The 16,415-nt window shown below is 34.9% G+C and overlaps 1 protein-coding gene and 1 long non-coding RNA gene across 4 annotated transcripts in view; one reads left to right on the plus strand and one right to left on the minus strand.

Moving 5' to 3' along the window:
• Positions 1-16,415, plus strand: part of Cntn5 (contactin 5) — a 1,189,809-nt gene that overhangs the window by 1,004,561 nt on the left and 168,833 nt on the right. The gene's annotated exons all lie outside the window — the stretch shown is intronic.
• Positions 1-16,415, minus strand: part of LOC144377170 (uncharacterized) — a 227,194-nt gene that overhangs the window by 5,070 nt on the left and 205,709 nt on the right. The gene's annotated exons all lie outside the window — the stretch shown is intronic.

Genomic DNA, 16,415 nt, shown 5'->3' on the forward strand with positions numbered 1-16,415 from the left:
ATCCAGCTAGAAATGTTCTGTAGGCAACAAGAAATTTAGCTCTGGCCCTAAGGAGAAAAAACAGAGCTGATGATAAATGATAAACATGTGTATCATTCATCCATCCCATAAATATCTATGAAATACCAATCATTTGCAGGCATTTTCTTGGTGCTGGGGACTTGGCAATGAACAAAACAAAGTTTCTGCCTCAAACTACATTTCATTCCAACTGAATTTTTTTTAAATAATGCAATTTGTCAAATTGTGTAAAATGCAATGAAGCAAAGTAAACCATGGAGCACATTCAAGGTTTCTGCATGGAATGCACCAGTACTGAGTCAGGAAAAGCAACAGAGAGATCCACACAGGAATCAAATCCTGGGAGTACTGTGGTTTTGGTAATGACTGAAGGAACAGGAAAAGGAATCCAAGTGGATTCTCCCCCATCCAGAGGGCTCCAGAGCAGAAAACAGTGATGAGACTGCTGTGTCAGAGGCAGGAGGGGTGGGGTACCTTTTGAGAAGCAGAGATCTTGGGGACAGAGGTGGGGGTTAACCTCTGCTTCATGCCCAGAGAAGGGCAATACTCCTTTGAGTAGAGTATTTTGGCTCCTGTTAATAATGGCTTGTAGAAGGAAAGATAAGTAGTTATCTTATTTTTTGAGACCAGGCTACCTATCTCTACTTAGCCCTGAAGGCTTTTTTTTTTTTTTTTTTTTTTTTGTGCTCACAACTGTGTATCTCTCTTCTCCATGGGAATGCAAGCATCTTGAAAGCAAGCAATACCTGATCCATTTTGTATTTTTAGTGTTTGTCATAGTGCTTGGCACAGAGTAATTCTCTAAAGCAATATTTATTATATAGATGAATAAAATATTATAAGAAATGCTGACCTTAAATGAATATTTAAGTGATGAATTTAGACAGTGTATGTGACATTTATGGTAAACTGAAAATTCCTGTGTGATGTATGAATGATTCACCCCAGTTTCATATTATTCCTAAATGTTTGAAAATGTGTCCAAAACTGAGGCAGGTTTCCTTGACAACATCTGCAAGGAAACATTACCCAATATTATCTGAGCATTAAATATATTTGGTTAATATTCTGCTTGTTGGAGCTGGAAAATTCTTAATGCCAGTCCCTGAGTCTGCCTTCTGGCCAGTTTTAGCCACTGACAAATATGATACAGAAAAAAGGAATGCAAAGGGCAGAGCCTGGTTATTTAAGAAAAGGGAACTGATCTTTCTCTTGGATTAGATTTTGAAGACTCAATCTGTGCAGGTCTGCAGTACCTCCTCAACAGAACAGTGATGCACAATGGTCAGTTCCTGGAATAAGACCTCTTTGGCTCTAGGGGAAGGAGAAGGTGATGTCCATGAATCCCAGAGTTCAAACTGCAGTCTGATATCATAGATCCATGTTTCATAAACCCATTCCTTAGAATATGAATGTGTTCGGAGAAAACAATTTTTTTTTTGGTTAAACAAGTGTTAAAACACTGGATTAGACAATTAAACAGACTTCTCACTTCAGAAGTTCTTAGAGCATGTAATGTATGCATGTGCTCTACAACTCTCAAAGGGGATAGAGCAGGAATTTCTAATACTTATTTAATCCCAGAAATTCCTTTCTTGTAATACCTGTTAAAAACCTAGATAAAGTTCACAAAATATAATTGGGATTGTGTGTATATATATTTCTTTTCTTTTATCCTAATGAATAAGGAATTACAAAGCTACCATATTATGTTTTATAGTAAAACCCTCTACTTGATAATGCTGTTATAAATATTTTAATTATGGTTCAAAACTCCATTTTCTATCCCTCCCCCTCTCTCTAATTATCTATTTATCTGAGATTGGTCCCCACCTTCCTTTCATGAACTCTTTGTCAAGCTGGGTATCAGGCTGCCAATTTCACTTAATGAATTAGAGACCTTCCCATTGGTGCTATCACCTTTAAATTGTTTTAAACTGCCATTCAGTAAGTCTCTTTATTCTACTAACTAGCTGTGTGATCATGGGAAAATAAGATAACCTCTGATGTCTCATTCTGATGTGTGTGAAAATGGAGATAATAGTACCGACCTCATATTGTTATTATAAAAAAAATTTTTAAGTACCTATAATCAATTAGCACATCATCTGGCCCTTCACAGCAAATAAATGTTAGTCATTGTCACTGCTGTTCAGAACAGCATGAGGGACAGAGGGGATTCTGTCACCATCACACATCCTCACTGAGGAGTCATGTTTCAGAGGGCTCTGGGATAACAGTTCTGGACCTCTGGCCCTTTGTTTATTGTCCACTAATCTTTTAGCTCAGTGAATGCTGATGAGTTTATTTTTGAAGAGTGACTTTGATTCAGGGCGGTGTTTGTGTTATCCGTACACAACACGTGTGAACACACAGTTTGCATTTAGACGGAAAGTATGCCTTGACAGAAGCCTCTAGGGAGTCATCACTGCCTAATAGGTTCCCTTAATGATCAGTCAATTAGGAACGTGTGTTTGCAAAGTGCTTGGCCATCACTATTTTCCTTTCAATCCTCTTCGCCATTACTATCATCTTACCAATGAGGCAGAGGTACAGGAAGCCTTATTGACTTGCTTTTGGCCACAAGGCCTGACATCCCAGGCACTCTTGGGGCTTGGGTATCAAACTCTTGCAGTTCTAAGGGAACAGGTTTCTCAAGAGACGTCAAAACACAGGGACCTAAACAAAAAGTCTGATCACAAACATTGAGAAGCCTTTCGGGATTTGGATCTGTAAATCCTTCCAGTGATTGTCAAAATTACTTCATTCATAGATTTCTTCTAATAATCATGATTCAGTTATAATTTACTGGCCAGGATCAGAATAACATACCATGGAGTAGAAAAGTTTTGTCTTAAGACATGAGATCCTCCAGCACAAGCTTTACAAGACCTACACTTTGATTACAGGGAAGCTAAAGAAAATGTCTCCCTTTTTTCTCATAGTAAAGACATCTGGGCAGCTATAAAGATGGACCTTTTGTTACTGACAAGAAGGATTTTTGTGTTTTTCTGGATTTATTTGGGAAGGTAACAGTTATTAATACTTAAAGATTTTGAATTCAGGGTTTCAAGGGTAACCCTAGTGCATTTCTTTTCATATTAAAATCTTTCATTAGAGGGCAGAGGTTTTGGCTCAGTGGCAGAGCGCTTGCCTAGCATGTGTGAGGCACTGGGTCTGATTCTCAGCACTATATTTAAATAAATAAAATAAAGGTCCATTGCCAACTAAAAACATCTCTCATTAGATACTAGAATAGTCCAAAAGATAAATAGTGATAATATCGGGATGGTGAAATCATACAATGTCCTTATTTTCTTCTTTGTACAATTTTATACTTTTCATACATATTATAATGAATATCCATTACTTTTATATTTTGTAATTAGGTCATACACATTCAAAATTTAAATACTCTATTTTCCTATAATATTGAGTCTATTATTATTCATAAAACTGATATTGTGATAATAAAAACATCTGCTAGTGTCTCTTTTAAAATTACATTCTTTACTTTTGTATCTCAACTTCATAATGACAAATGAGAATTTTCAGTTTGTAACAAATTTTTTTGATAATAAAATTCCATGAAACAGTTACTGTTCTCAGTACATAGAGTATAGTCAGTGTTGACAATGTCAGAATAGGAGGTGAGAGTGTAGCTCAAAGGTAGAGCACTTGCCTAGCATGCATGAGGCCCTGAGTTCAATCCTCAGCACCAAAAAATAAATAAAAATAAAGAAAATTATACCTATTATTGTGCTTTTTTCATTACATTCACAAATTAACTTAAGGATATCTGTCATATTTACAGTGTTGATTCATTTTATATAGATGAGAGATATCTTTTCATATTTTGAAATTTGATTTTATAACATCCAGAGTGTTTTAAAGTGTTTTTTCATGTTTTGCATTTTTTTTTGTTGAGTTTATTTTTAACATTTTATCCCTTTTTACTATTGGAAATAGAGGTTTTCTCTACTTACTATGTCTTTTAAATGGTAATTGCTTGGATATTTGAACCATATTGATTTCTCTGTTATTATATCCTCCACCTTACTACAGTGTTTTATTCCTGTTGAGTCTCTGGGATTTTCTGTTTTATTCTACTATTTGAAAATAGAGATAATTTTGCTTCTTTAAAGATTTTTATTTCTCAAAAAGAAAGAAAATGTCAGGATATAATTAGATTCTTCTGCTTGGCCATTTTAATGCAATTTAAGCTTATTTTTACCTTTAAGCTAATATAAATAACTATAAATGACAGGATGAGTTTTAAATGTTATGAACTATATATAAGTATTTTAAAGTGAAACATATTAGTGTAAATTCGTCAGGTCAGCTCTGAATGTAACAAACAAGTAAAATGAAATATACTGTATAGTCTCCACCCTTACAACTGCCTATTCTCTATTTGCTTCTGCTGTTTCAATATCCTCCTAAATGATCTGTCCACTAGCCTACTGCCATTTTGCAAATGTAGATATGATTGCCTTTGACAGTGTTTTCATCTTTCCCTACCTATATAATAAAGTCCAAATCCTTTGGCATTGCCAAGAAGATCCTCTCTGATCTGGCCCCCACCTTTTTCCAGCCCCTCTCAAAATTAACTCTGGAGCGAGAAAAGATTGCTGGACCGCGCAGAGTCCCAGCATCATCACAGGTCTATGCACGCTCTTGAGAGAAGTGGGTGGGCACTTCTGACTTTTAACCTCTTCAGAAGATCAGGAATGGTAGTGATTGTTGAGAGCCAGATATTCCCTTGGTTAACCTGTCAAAGGTCACTGCAGGTAGTAACTTCTCATGTCCCATGGTAACTTGCCTTAGCTCTGCACAGATCTATATATCCTACCCCTACAAGTTAAAACAGAATGAGTTGGGCCTGAAATCCAGCCTGCAGTTGGGTCAGTTCTGCGCCTACATATCCATCATATTTTCCAGTACAATCAAGAAGACTTGTTTGTTTTTTTTTCCCAAGAGGTATATCTAGATAGACCAATAGACAGATGTAGATATACATATAATTTTTTTCCTTCTATTCTTGCTGCTCACACTCTTCAGATAAACTATACAGAATACAGAAGAAAATGATTCATAGGATTTAAACTTAAAACCCCATACTCTCATTCTTCAGGAACTGGGCATTCATTTCAATTTGTGATGAGAGGTAGAAAACACTGCTACAGTCAGGCTTGCTAGAAATAAGGCTGATTTCTGACACATCTGCCCTTACTTGGCTCTTAGCTTATTTCTCAATTGTTTAAAACCTGGAAGGAAGTAAATATGTGTTTAATACCCCCAAAGTCTTCAATAGCATCATTAGACCAATTTTCTCTAAATAAGGCATTTCTTAAATTATAATGTTTTAAACCTTCATCACATTCATTCTTCTCCTTTATGGAAAGTTTAGTCAAATTTAGTAGCATTTTAACTCATTCATAGTTCTGGCATTTCTGTTTTTATAATTCTAGTCCCTTTGTTCTGCCAAAAACTGCTTGCAGAGATCTGCCTAGTTCCTCATCCAAGTTCTTCACCTTGTCTGATCTTGCCTATTTCATTTAATATTTCTGAGCCCTGAAATCATTATCCACTGATGGAGACAGTAATACAATCCTTACACAGTTTCTCTGAGGGCCAAATGCCATGGTATCATCTAGTTTTACGTTAGATGTATATATACTGAATAGTTCGTATTTATATTTGAATCTAAAAGAACTAACCTCTTTCCCTTTCCTGGCCTTTCAAGGCTTTAACTATTGTATACTATTTTTTGAAAAGGATATAAAATATACTGAAACAAGTAAAGTTTGCTGTCCCTAAACAGGTGTGACTGAGATGCAGGAACTTCCTTTGACTTCCCATGTGGATCATTTTTGACACTGCCAGCCCTGCTGGCAGGTTATTGTAATGGCCTGATGTGCAGTCCACAAGATGCTTTCAGATCATAAGTAATGGGAACACTAAGGAAACTTGAAAATCGTGGGAGAGATGTATCCTATATGTGTGAGACAAGTGAGGCCAGGTACTCTTATGGAGAATAGTCCTAATACTCTTGATGTGGAAGCTGTGGTCATTGTAAATCTATATGTATTTGGTAGTATTTTTTTAAATTTAGCTTTAAATACATTGGCAGCTCATTAGCAGCAACAAAATAACACCCAAAGTGAATGTTTAAGTACTAAATTTGATTAAGAAAGTTGATAGGGAACATATTTGATGATATTTACCAATAAGTCTGAGAATGCAAAAACTAGAACACAGAAGTGTACTGAAAAAATATCAGCATCGTTTCAAAAGTTAATAAATTTCAGGAAGATGACAACTTAACATAGAAAGCTGCTGACTTCATTTACATGTCACTCTGTGAAACATCACTTTTTATTTAAATAAATGTCTATCTAAACTAATTGTTTATTTTCTATTACCAGTTTTCATCTGCAAGTACAAAATATTTAAAGCTGTTAATAATGTTGCCTCCATTGGCAGAAGCAGACCTTACAAATAGTTAAGTGATACTAATTTTGTAACAATGCCCCCCCAAAATTAATATCAATTAAGTTTATCAAATGAGAAGTCAGTATATTTCAACCAAATCATGCAGTGAAAATATAACCTTTGTTGATCCATTTTTGTTATTGATTTTCTTAATAAATTAAAACATTTATAAATCAAGACATGTGACATAGGAACTCTGAAATTTATGCAATACATATATAATTTAAACAGAAGAAAAGTATATAAAGTAAAGAAATATAAAGAAAATTTAACCATAAATATTTAAAATATTTACACAATTTAATGTTATTAGCCTCCTCCCCAATGGAATTGAGCACTTCCATTTAGAAAATGTACTCTGAACATACCATGTACCTCTAGACGTTTTATGATATATAGAAAAAGATCAATTTAAGCTGAAAAAATCTATTCTTTAGAAAAAATATTAGTGACAAGATATTAGATACATGTATACCTAAGAAATTTAGTAACTTTGTGGATACATGCCCAAATTATTTCTGTTTTATCACTTTTAAATTGCCATAAAACAAATTTTAAGATTTCTAAAATTTTTCTTTAATGTATATGGCTATATGTTATCTTGGATTTTTTAAAAGAATCTTATTTTTGAAAATGACCTTTAAATAGAATGATTTTATAAGTTACCCTAACAAAATAAAATCTATTTGTTAGTCAGTCCATAACTATTTTAAAAATTCTGTAATTTTACCTTTTGTGCGTTTTTCTTTCTGAAAATTTCCATAATTTGTGTCATAAAATAAATGACTAGTCTCTATACACATGAGATGCTCAGAATGTCATCAATACAAGCAGAAGTACAACTGTCAAAATCAGGAGTTAATGCCTTCACTGCACATGGGTAAGGCTTTCACCTATTCTTTGTAAGGAAAAACTGTAGTTAAGAAAACAATTATTTTATTATGCATTGAATGTCTACATGCACCCAAAGTTTATATACTGATGTCCTAATACATAGTGTGATGCTGTTTATAAGTGCAGACTTTGGGAGGTAATTAAGTTTAGATGAGTCATGAGGATCTCATAATGGTATTAGTGTCCTTATGAGAAGAAGAGTCCAGACCTTTTTCTCTGTGCCATAGAAGGCCACAATGAGAAGGTATATCTTTGCTAGTCTGAAGGAGATCCTTCACCAGAATCTTCCTGATCTTAGACTTCTTGGCATTCTGGCTTTGAGAAATAAATGTCTATTGTTTAAGTCACTCAGACTAAGATAGAAAGTCAGCACAAGATGACTAAAATGAGCATTTTAAAATGAATACAATTGTATGTAATTATTCTTGAATATGTAAATGCACCTTATAGATATTTCATAACATAGAAGACACACTTAAATATATTTTACATGCATACATATGTGTGTGTACATATATATTTTTTAAATATATGATCTTCATACTGCTTTGTCTTGAGCACTGAGCAACAGCAGAGACAAAAGTTCTCAACAAGTTTCCATTTCTAATGTGTTTGAAGAGGTGAGAAAGGCAGATAGTCACTATGGGGTTGAGAAGTATGGATAGAATAGTGAAAGAGTTACTGAGAAAGTGAGGAGATAGGGGTAGGTTTAGCCTTATCTGGGAGAAGCGATCTAGCAGAGAGAACAACAGATTTGAAAACCTTGAACTGAATGCACTGTGCTTGAGGAGTAAAGGCGACATAAAGAGTTGTGATAAATCAGGTCCTGGAGGCCAAAGCATATCTGGTCTGGTAAGAACTTGGACTTTTCTCAAAGCCTTAAAATGGTTCTCTGTCTCACTACAAGTAAAGGAGGAATATTCCTCATTTCCATTCTCCCTGGAAAGACTAAAGGGAACAAAGGTAGAAACAGGTAGACCAAGCAAGCTGCTATTACATTAATGTAAAGATTATGGTGATCTATTCAAGGGTGGGAGGAGCACATGTAAATAGAAATATCAGATTTTACATGTATAGCTCATCAGGAGGATTTTATCATGAATTTCATGTGGGTTAAAAGAAAGAAAAAAGTTTACTTCAGCTGAGGGAGTAGAAGGATGTTGCTGGCATTGTACTGTAATGGACAAGGAAGCAGGAGAAACAGGCTTTGGAATCAAGAGCTCAATTTTTCACATGTTAAATTTGAGATGTCCATCAGACATCCAGTAGACAGTTGGACATATGAGATTAGACTTGACAGCAGACGTTTGGCCTTGATGTACAAATGCCAATAGATTGTCTTTAGAGAAATGATGCTAACTGATATCATGCAAGGAGACTGAAGATAGAAAAGCAATAGACAAGAACTAAGTCACTGTTTCAAACAACGTGACCAGAGTAAGTAGGATGAGGAAGGAGAGCTGGACATTGTATTCAACAGCAGGGCAATCATTAGTGACATGGTCAGTGGCAGTTTCACTATTATAGTTGGAATAAAGATCATTTTGATGATTTTAAAGAAACATAAGAGAAAAAGCATAGAATACTAATTCTTACTGTAAATTGAATAAATGGAATTTTGAGATTCTTAAATGAGAGAAAATACATTTATGGATTAATAAGAACAAACCAGGAGAGAGGAACAAATTGATAATGCAAGAAAGAGAGAGGTGTTGTCAGAATAATATCCTTGAATTGCTTAAAAGATGATGAAGTGTATGAAAGACAGTCTATGCTCTGAGTAGGAATGGGACCAGTTCAGTCATGGTAACAGAAAAGCAGGCAGACCCATGTGGAAGGGAGGAATATGAAACAAGGATCAAATTCATCAGGTTAGAGTGAGCTTCGGGAATGAAGATTGAGTATTTTGAGAAAATTCTTTTAAATAATCATTTAAGCAAATTTCTTTGTTTTACTCTAGCAATGTTCAATTTGTTGGGCAAAAGCAAGGATTAGTAACTAATTAGATTGTATAGGGTGCAGTTCAGAAAGATTATTCTTATTTTTTTCTAATTATTCTAGACTGTGTTTAGAAGAATGTGATTATAATGATTGAACACAAAGTTTAAACTGGATAGAACAAGGAAATAAGTTGGCTGAGAAAGTGCAAAGGTGGTAAGATCAATATACCACAGATCTGGGTAACTTAAAACGTAGAGAAATTTTAGAGAAAAAGATAGGAAGGAGTGGTCAGAGGGTGATTTGGTTGAAATTGAGATTATGGGACCAATAGCCCCTAGTTGATTATTGAGAAGACATTTAAGCCCAAGTACTGGGCCCATGGTGAAAGTTTCATTACCTGGTTTTACTCCTACACAAGCAAGCTACCTGGTACAAATACTTGAAGTCTAAATGGTATTCTACATTAATTTGAACAGATGTTACTAACTTAGTTTGTTCATTTTTATTCCCATACTAGATTCTTAAATCTGTTCTAGCTATGCCTGTTTCCCAGATTTTATTAAATAATCTTGTGTAATACAGAAAGATTATTGTTTCTCCTCACCCTAAAGCTACATGTGCATTTTTTCCTAGAAAAATAGACTACTATCAGCCAGGCATTGTGGCACATGCCTGTAATCCCAGCAACTTGGGAGGCTGAGGCAGGAGAATTGCCAGTACAAATCCAGGCTCAGCAACCCAGTGAAGATCCCGTCTCAAAAAATTTCAAAAGGGCTGGAGGAATAATTTAGTGATAAAGTACCTCTGGGTTTAATCAACAAGACAAAAGAAAAACAATTCCCTATCTACATATATGCAATATATCTATATAATATACTAAAACTATTTGGAAATATCTTTAGTCACACTGTAAGAGGTTTAGGTGTTGTAGCTTCCTGGGTATAATACTCCAACATGAAAACCTCTTGCAGGTGATTAGGGCAGTCCTCTAGCCTCAGTTCTGTTCAGTAATGTCTCTCAGCCAGAATTCTTTCCTGATTCCATCTGCTAGTTTTTCTGATACTCTTAGCCTTTCCTCCTAATATTACTTAAACCACAAGTCCTTTAGCTCAACTGTGTGCCTAAAGGAAATAAGTGATCTATAGCCCTGAACATCTAAGTAAAATCACCAGTCAGGCCTGCACCAGCTCTGCCCTATGACTTGGCTGCCTGCCTGAACTGTTGTGACCTCTCCTGTGACTCATTTGTTTTTTTCTTCTCCTTAACCCCAAAGGCTTTCTTTTCCAGTGGTGCTGTTCTTTCAGGTAATTCTCATCAGACAAGGCTCATTGCAGAGTAGTCTGGAAGTTAACAAGGTAGCATTATTAAAAGCAGGGATGCAGAAGTGTTTAATGATGTGCTTAAGGCTGGAAGGCCAATTACTAGCTGAGTCAAATCTCGAATTCTCGCTCTCTGTTCCAAGCATTTTCCAATTTATTTACTGCCCAAAATAGACAAGTAAAAAATAGACAAAAAACCTTACTGAATGAAAAGCACTTTCCCATGAGCAGAGGAAGTAAACATAATCTCAGTGTGCTCCTGAAGTTGGTTCAATTATATTGCTGGAGTAGGACTGATAAAGATGACTAGCCTAGGAATGATTCAAAATTGGAGCTCCCACTGCCGAACCTCGAGCCACAGGCCAGCATCATTCTGAATGGAGAAAAATTGAAGGCATTCCCTCTAAGATCTGGTACAAGACAGGGATGCCCTCTCTCACCACTTCTGTTCAACATAGTCCTCGAAACACTGGCCAGAGCAATTAGACAGATGAAAGAAATTAAAGGCATAAAAATAGGAAAAGAAGAACTTAAATTATCACTATTTGCAGATGATATGATCCTATACCTAGCAGACCCAAAAGGGTCTACAAAGAAGCTATTAGAGCTAATAAATGAATTCAGCAAAGTGGCAGGATATAAGATCAACACGCATGAATCAAAGGCATTCCTGTATATCAGCGACAAATCCTCTGAAACGGAAATGAGGACAACTACTCCATTCACAATATCCCCCCCAAAAATAAAATACTTGGGAATCAACCTAACAAAAGAGGTGAAAGATTTATATAATGAAAATTATAGAACCCTAAAGAAAGATATAGAAGAAGACCTTAGAAGATGGAAAAATATACCCTGCTCATGGATAGGTAGAACTAACATCATCAAAATGGCGATATTACCAAAAGTTCTCTATAAGTTCAATGCAATGCCAATCAAAATCCCAATGGAATTTCTTGTAGAAATAGATAAAAGAATCATGAAATTCACATGGAATAATAAAAGACCCAGAATAGCAAAAACAATGCTAAGCAGGAAGTGTGAATCAGGCGGTATAGCGATACCAGACTTCAAACTATACTACAGAGCAATAGTAACAAAAACAGCATGGTACTGGTACCAAAACAGGCGGGTGGACCAATGGTACAGAATAGAGGACACAGAAACCAATCCACAAAACTACAACTATCTTATATTTGATAAAGGGGCTAAAAGCATGCAATGGAGGAAGGATAGCATCTTCAACAAATGGTGCCGGGAAAACTGGAAATCCATTTGCATCAAAATGAATCTGAACCCCTATCTCTCGCCATGCACAAAAGTTAACTCAAAATGGATTAAGGAGCTTGATATTAAATCAGAGACACAGCATCTGATAGAAGAAAAAGTTGGTTATGATCTACATACTGTGGGATCAGGCCCCAAATTCCTCAATAGGACACCCATAGCGCAAGAGTTAACAACTAGAATCAACAAATGGGACTTACTCAAACTAAAAAGTTTTTTCTCAGCAAAAGAAACAATAAGAGAGATAAACAGGGAGCCTACATCCTGGGAACAAATCTTTAATCCACACACTTCAGATAGAGCCCTAATAACCAGAATATACAAAGAACTCAAAAAATTAGACAATAAGATAACAAATAACCCAATCAATAAATGGGCCAAGGACCTGAACAGACAGTTCTCAGAGGAGGACATACAATCAATCAATAAGTACATGAAAAAATGCTCACCATCGCTAGCAGTTAGAGAAATGCAAATCAAAACTACCCTAAGATACCACCTCACTCCAGTAAGATTGGCAGCCATTAGGAAGTCAAACAACAATAAGTGCTGGAGAGGATGCGGGGAAAAGGGCACTCTTGTTCATTGCTGGTGGGACTGCAAATTGGTGCAGCCAATTTGGAAAGCAGTATGGAGATTTCTTGGAAAGCTGGGAATGGAACCACCATTTGACCCAGCTATTCCCCTTCTCGGTCTATTCCCTAAAGACCTAATAAGAGCATGTTACAGAGACACTGCTACAACGATGTTCATAGCAGCACAATTCACTATAGCAAGATTATGGAATCAGCCTAGATGCCCTTCAATAGATGAATGGATAAAAAAAATGTGGCATTTATACACAATGGAGTATTACTCTGCATTAAGGAACGACAAAAATCATAGAATTTGGAGGGAAATGGATGGCATTAGAGCAGATTATGCTAAGTGAAGCTAGTCAATCGTTAAAAAACAAATACCAAATGACCCCTTTGATATAAGGGGAGTAAACAAGGACAGGGTAAGGACGAAGAGCTTGAGAAGAAGATTTACATTAAACAGGGATGAGAAAAGGGGAGGGGAGGGGAGGGGAGGGGAGGGGGGATAGTAGAGAATAGGACAGACAGCAGAATACATCAGACACTAGAAAGGCAATATGTCAATCAATGGAAGGGTAACTGATGTGAAACAGCAATCTGTATACGGGGTAAAGTTGGGAGTTCATAACCCACTTGAATCAAACTGTGAAAGATGATGTATTAAGAACTGTGTAATGTTTTGAACGACCAACAATAAAAAAAAAAAAAAAAATTGGCCCATCATTGCTGGTGATTTTCACAAATGAATATGAATATTTTCAGTTCTTGTAAACAGCATTCAAAAGTATTGTCATGTTTTTGCACTTTTAAAATTGATATTAATTAATAACATTGAGTGAATAATCATTTTTAAATGGCCACTCTGTATAAAGTAACACATCTCAAACACAAAATATTTTTTATTTTATTTTTTTTAGAGATTTTTTTAATATTTACTTTTTAGTTTTCAGCGGACACAACATCTTTATTTTATTTGTATGTGGTGCTGAGGATCAAACCCAGCACAGCTCGCATGCCAGGCAAGCGTGCTACCGCTTAAGCCACATCCCCAGCCCAAATACAAAATCTTTTAAAGTAGGTTTACAGAATGTCTGTTTTACAGATGAGAAAACTAAGGTTTAGAGTTTGCAAAGATCAGAGAGAGACTCAAGGTCAGAGCCAAGATTTCCTCCCCAGGCATGTCCTTCCCAAAGCTCGAGATCACCAAAAAGTCATTATGAATTGCTTTTATCAATAAAGCACTAATTTTTAATGGCTTAACCATAAAAAGTATTCTCATAAAAATGAGAGCAGAAAAAAGTAATAAAGGTGTAATTTTCCATTTCATCTGATTTATAAGACACAATAAGAGGCAGAGCAAGTGAGCAAACATTGTAAAAATTAGAATCCAACCAAAATTTCATATAATCAAACTCTAATCTTTTCACTTCTTGTTGTCACAGGATTGAAACATTAAATTATTAGGTACTTAAAAATCACTCAATTCCTGAGAATTTGGCTGACTATGCAGATTTTACTAAGTTAAATATTACTTATGACTTCCGATAATTACCTTGTTTTCTTGGATAATAAGAATTTTAGAAAGTATTCATTTTGAAGGAGAGTATTAGAATCTTTGATAATTATCAATTCATTCTAAATTTTCAAAATTCTATTAATCAAATATAAGAAAACGCTATCTCACGAAATGTACAATAAATAATAAATCAGATTTAATTATTATGGTCTGCATTACCATTCTGAAGAACTGGTAAAGATGACCAGAGTTTACAGATAATTAATTATAATATTAATTAAATAGCATGAACACTAGCCTTTCTGTAAATCCATCAGGTTTCCCTGGTATTTTGATAGGGAATGCACTAAACCTGTACATCACTTTAAATGGTATGGACATTTTCAAAATAGTGAAAAAAAAATGGACACATAATTTTGTTAGTGTAAAAAATTTCTTCTGAGCGAAAACTATGCCACAACATTTTTTTTCTGGTATCAATGGTCACTGTACTATCTGGAATCTAAATATTTAAACAGCTAATAAATTGACAAACTATATTATGTTAACCTGTGAGAAAATTTGGAAATAGCACCAAGCAATAAATTATTATTTATACTGAACTTGGGTTTCAAATCTACTTAAATTGAAATGTTTGCCGCTGAACATTTTATTATTATATACACACATTTTTAAGAAACTTGTATTACTAGGACATAAGTTTATTATTCTATTTTTTATTAGCTGACACATAAAAAAACAAGTATACATATTAATGGGATACTATATAATATTGCATTGTTTAAATCAGATTATACATGTCAGTATTATCATTTATCACTTTTATTATGAAATGTACAGTATATTATCTATAGTCACTCTACTATGAAACAGTACACCACAACTTCTTATTAACCGTAACTCAGTACTCATGATCAACCACTCACCATAGCCCCTCGTAACCATCATTCTACTCTCAACTTCCATGAGAAAACCTTTTTCTGATGCCTCCGCTGAGGTTATACTCTTACTGTGCCTGTTTTATTTCACCTAACATAATGACCTCTAGTTCTATGCATGTTGTTAGAGGTTGAATAGCATCTGGTTGTTCACATGTACAGGATGCTCTTTACGAATTTCTCAGTGAACGCACACTTAGATTGTTTCCATTTCTTCACTATTATGAATAGTGCTACAATGAGTACGGGAGTACAGATGTCTCTTTAGCGTATTTACTCTGGATATATAATAAATAGTGGGATTATATGGTTGCTCAACTTGTAATTTTTTGGAGAACCTCCGTCCTATTTTCCCACCAAAAGTTTGCAAGAGCTCTCAATGTTCCACATACTCATCAATGCTGGTTTTATTGAGTCTATTTCATGTTAGCTATTCTTACTGAGGTAAGGTGATATTGCATTGTGCTTTTGATTCGCCTTTTTCTGAAGATAGTAATGATATATTGTAATGGAATATTCCCTATTTTCTTATTTGTTTTTACATGCACACAACATAATGTGGTCAGTTTCATTACTCACTGCCGCCTCCTCTATTCTACTGGTCTTCCTTCTGTTGTCATGAAACCCCAGCCTTTTTCTTTTCTCCAGCTTTCACATATGAGAAAAAATATACTACCCTTAACTTTCTGAGTTTGGCTTATTCCACATAATATTATAAACTCACATCTATTTACCTGAAAATGACATAATTTTGTTTTTGATGGCCGAATAAAACTCTATGGTAGATGTATACCACATTTTCTTTATTCATCAGGTGATAGGAACCAGAGTGGTTCCATAATTTGACTTTTGTGAATTGTGATGCTTTAAACATGAATATGCTGTATCACTATAGTATGCTAACTTTAATTCTTTTGGATAATTACCCAGTAGAGGTATAGGTGGGTCACAGTGTTTTCATTCCTAGTCTTTAGTACAGTCTCTATACTGGTTCTTCAAATTTATAATTCTATTAACCACATTTTGGTGTTCCTCCCCACATCCCATATGTTTGTCAGCATATAGAGATCATTTATTATTTGTATGTCTGATGCCATTCTAACTGGAGTTATATGAAATTTCTGATTGCTAAAGATGTTGAACCTTTTTTCATATATTCATTGCTCATTTTTATTTATTCTTCTAACAAGTGTCTTTTCTTCATTTGCCCATTCATTGATTGGGTTATTTGGTAGTAAGTTTTTTTGAGTTCTTTACATATTCTGGATATTAATCCTCTGTCAGAAGAGTAACTGGCAAATATTATCTCCCATTCTGTTCTCTCTGCTCACTTAAAATCATTTCCTTTTCTGTGCATAAGCTTTTTAACTTTATGCCATCACCTTTTTAAATTTTTGCTATTATTTCCTGAGCTTTAGGAGTTCTA

The sequence above is a fragment of the Ictidomys tridecemlineatus genome, chromosome 4, assembly GCF_052094955.1.
Source record: "Ictidomys tridecemlineatus isolate mIctTri1 chromosome 4, mIctTri1.hap1, whole genome shotgun sequence".
NCBI classification, from domain to species: domain Eukaryota; kingdom Metazoa; phylum Chordata; class Mammalia; order Rodentia; family Sciuridae; genus Ictidomys; species Ictidomys tridecemlineatus.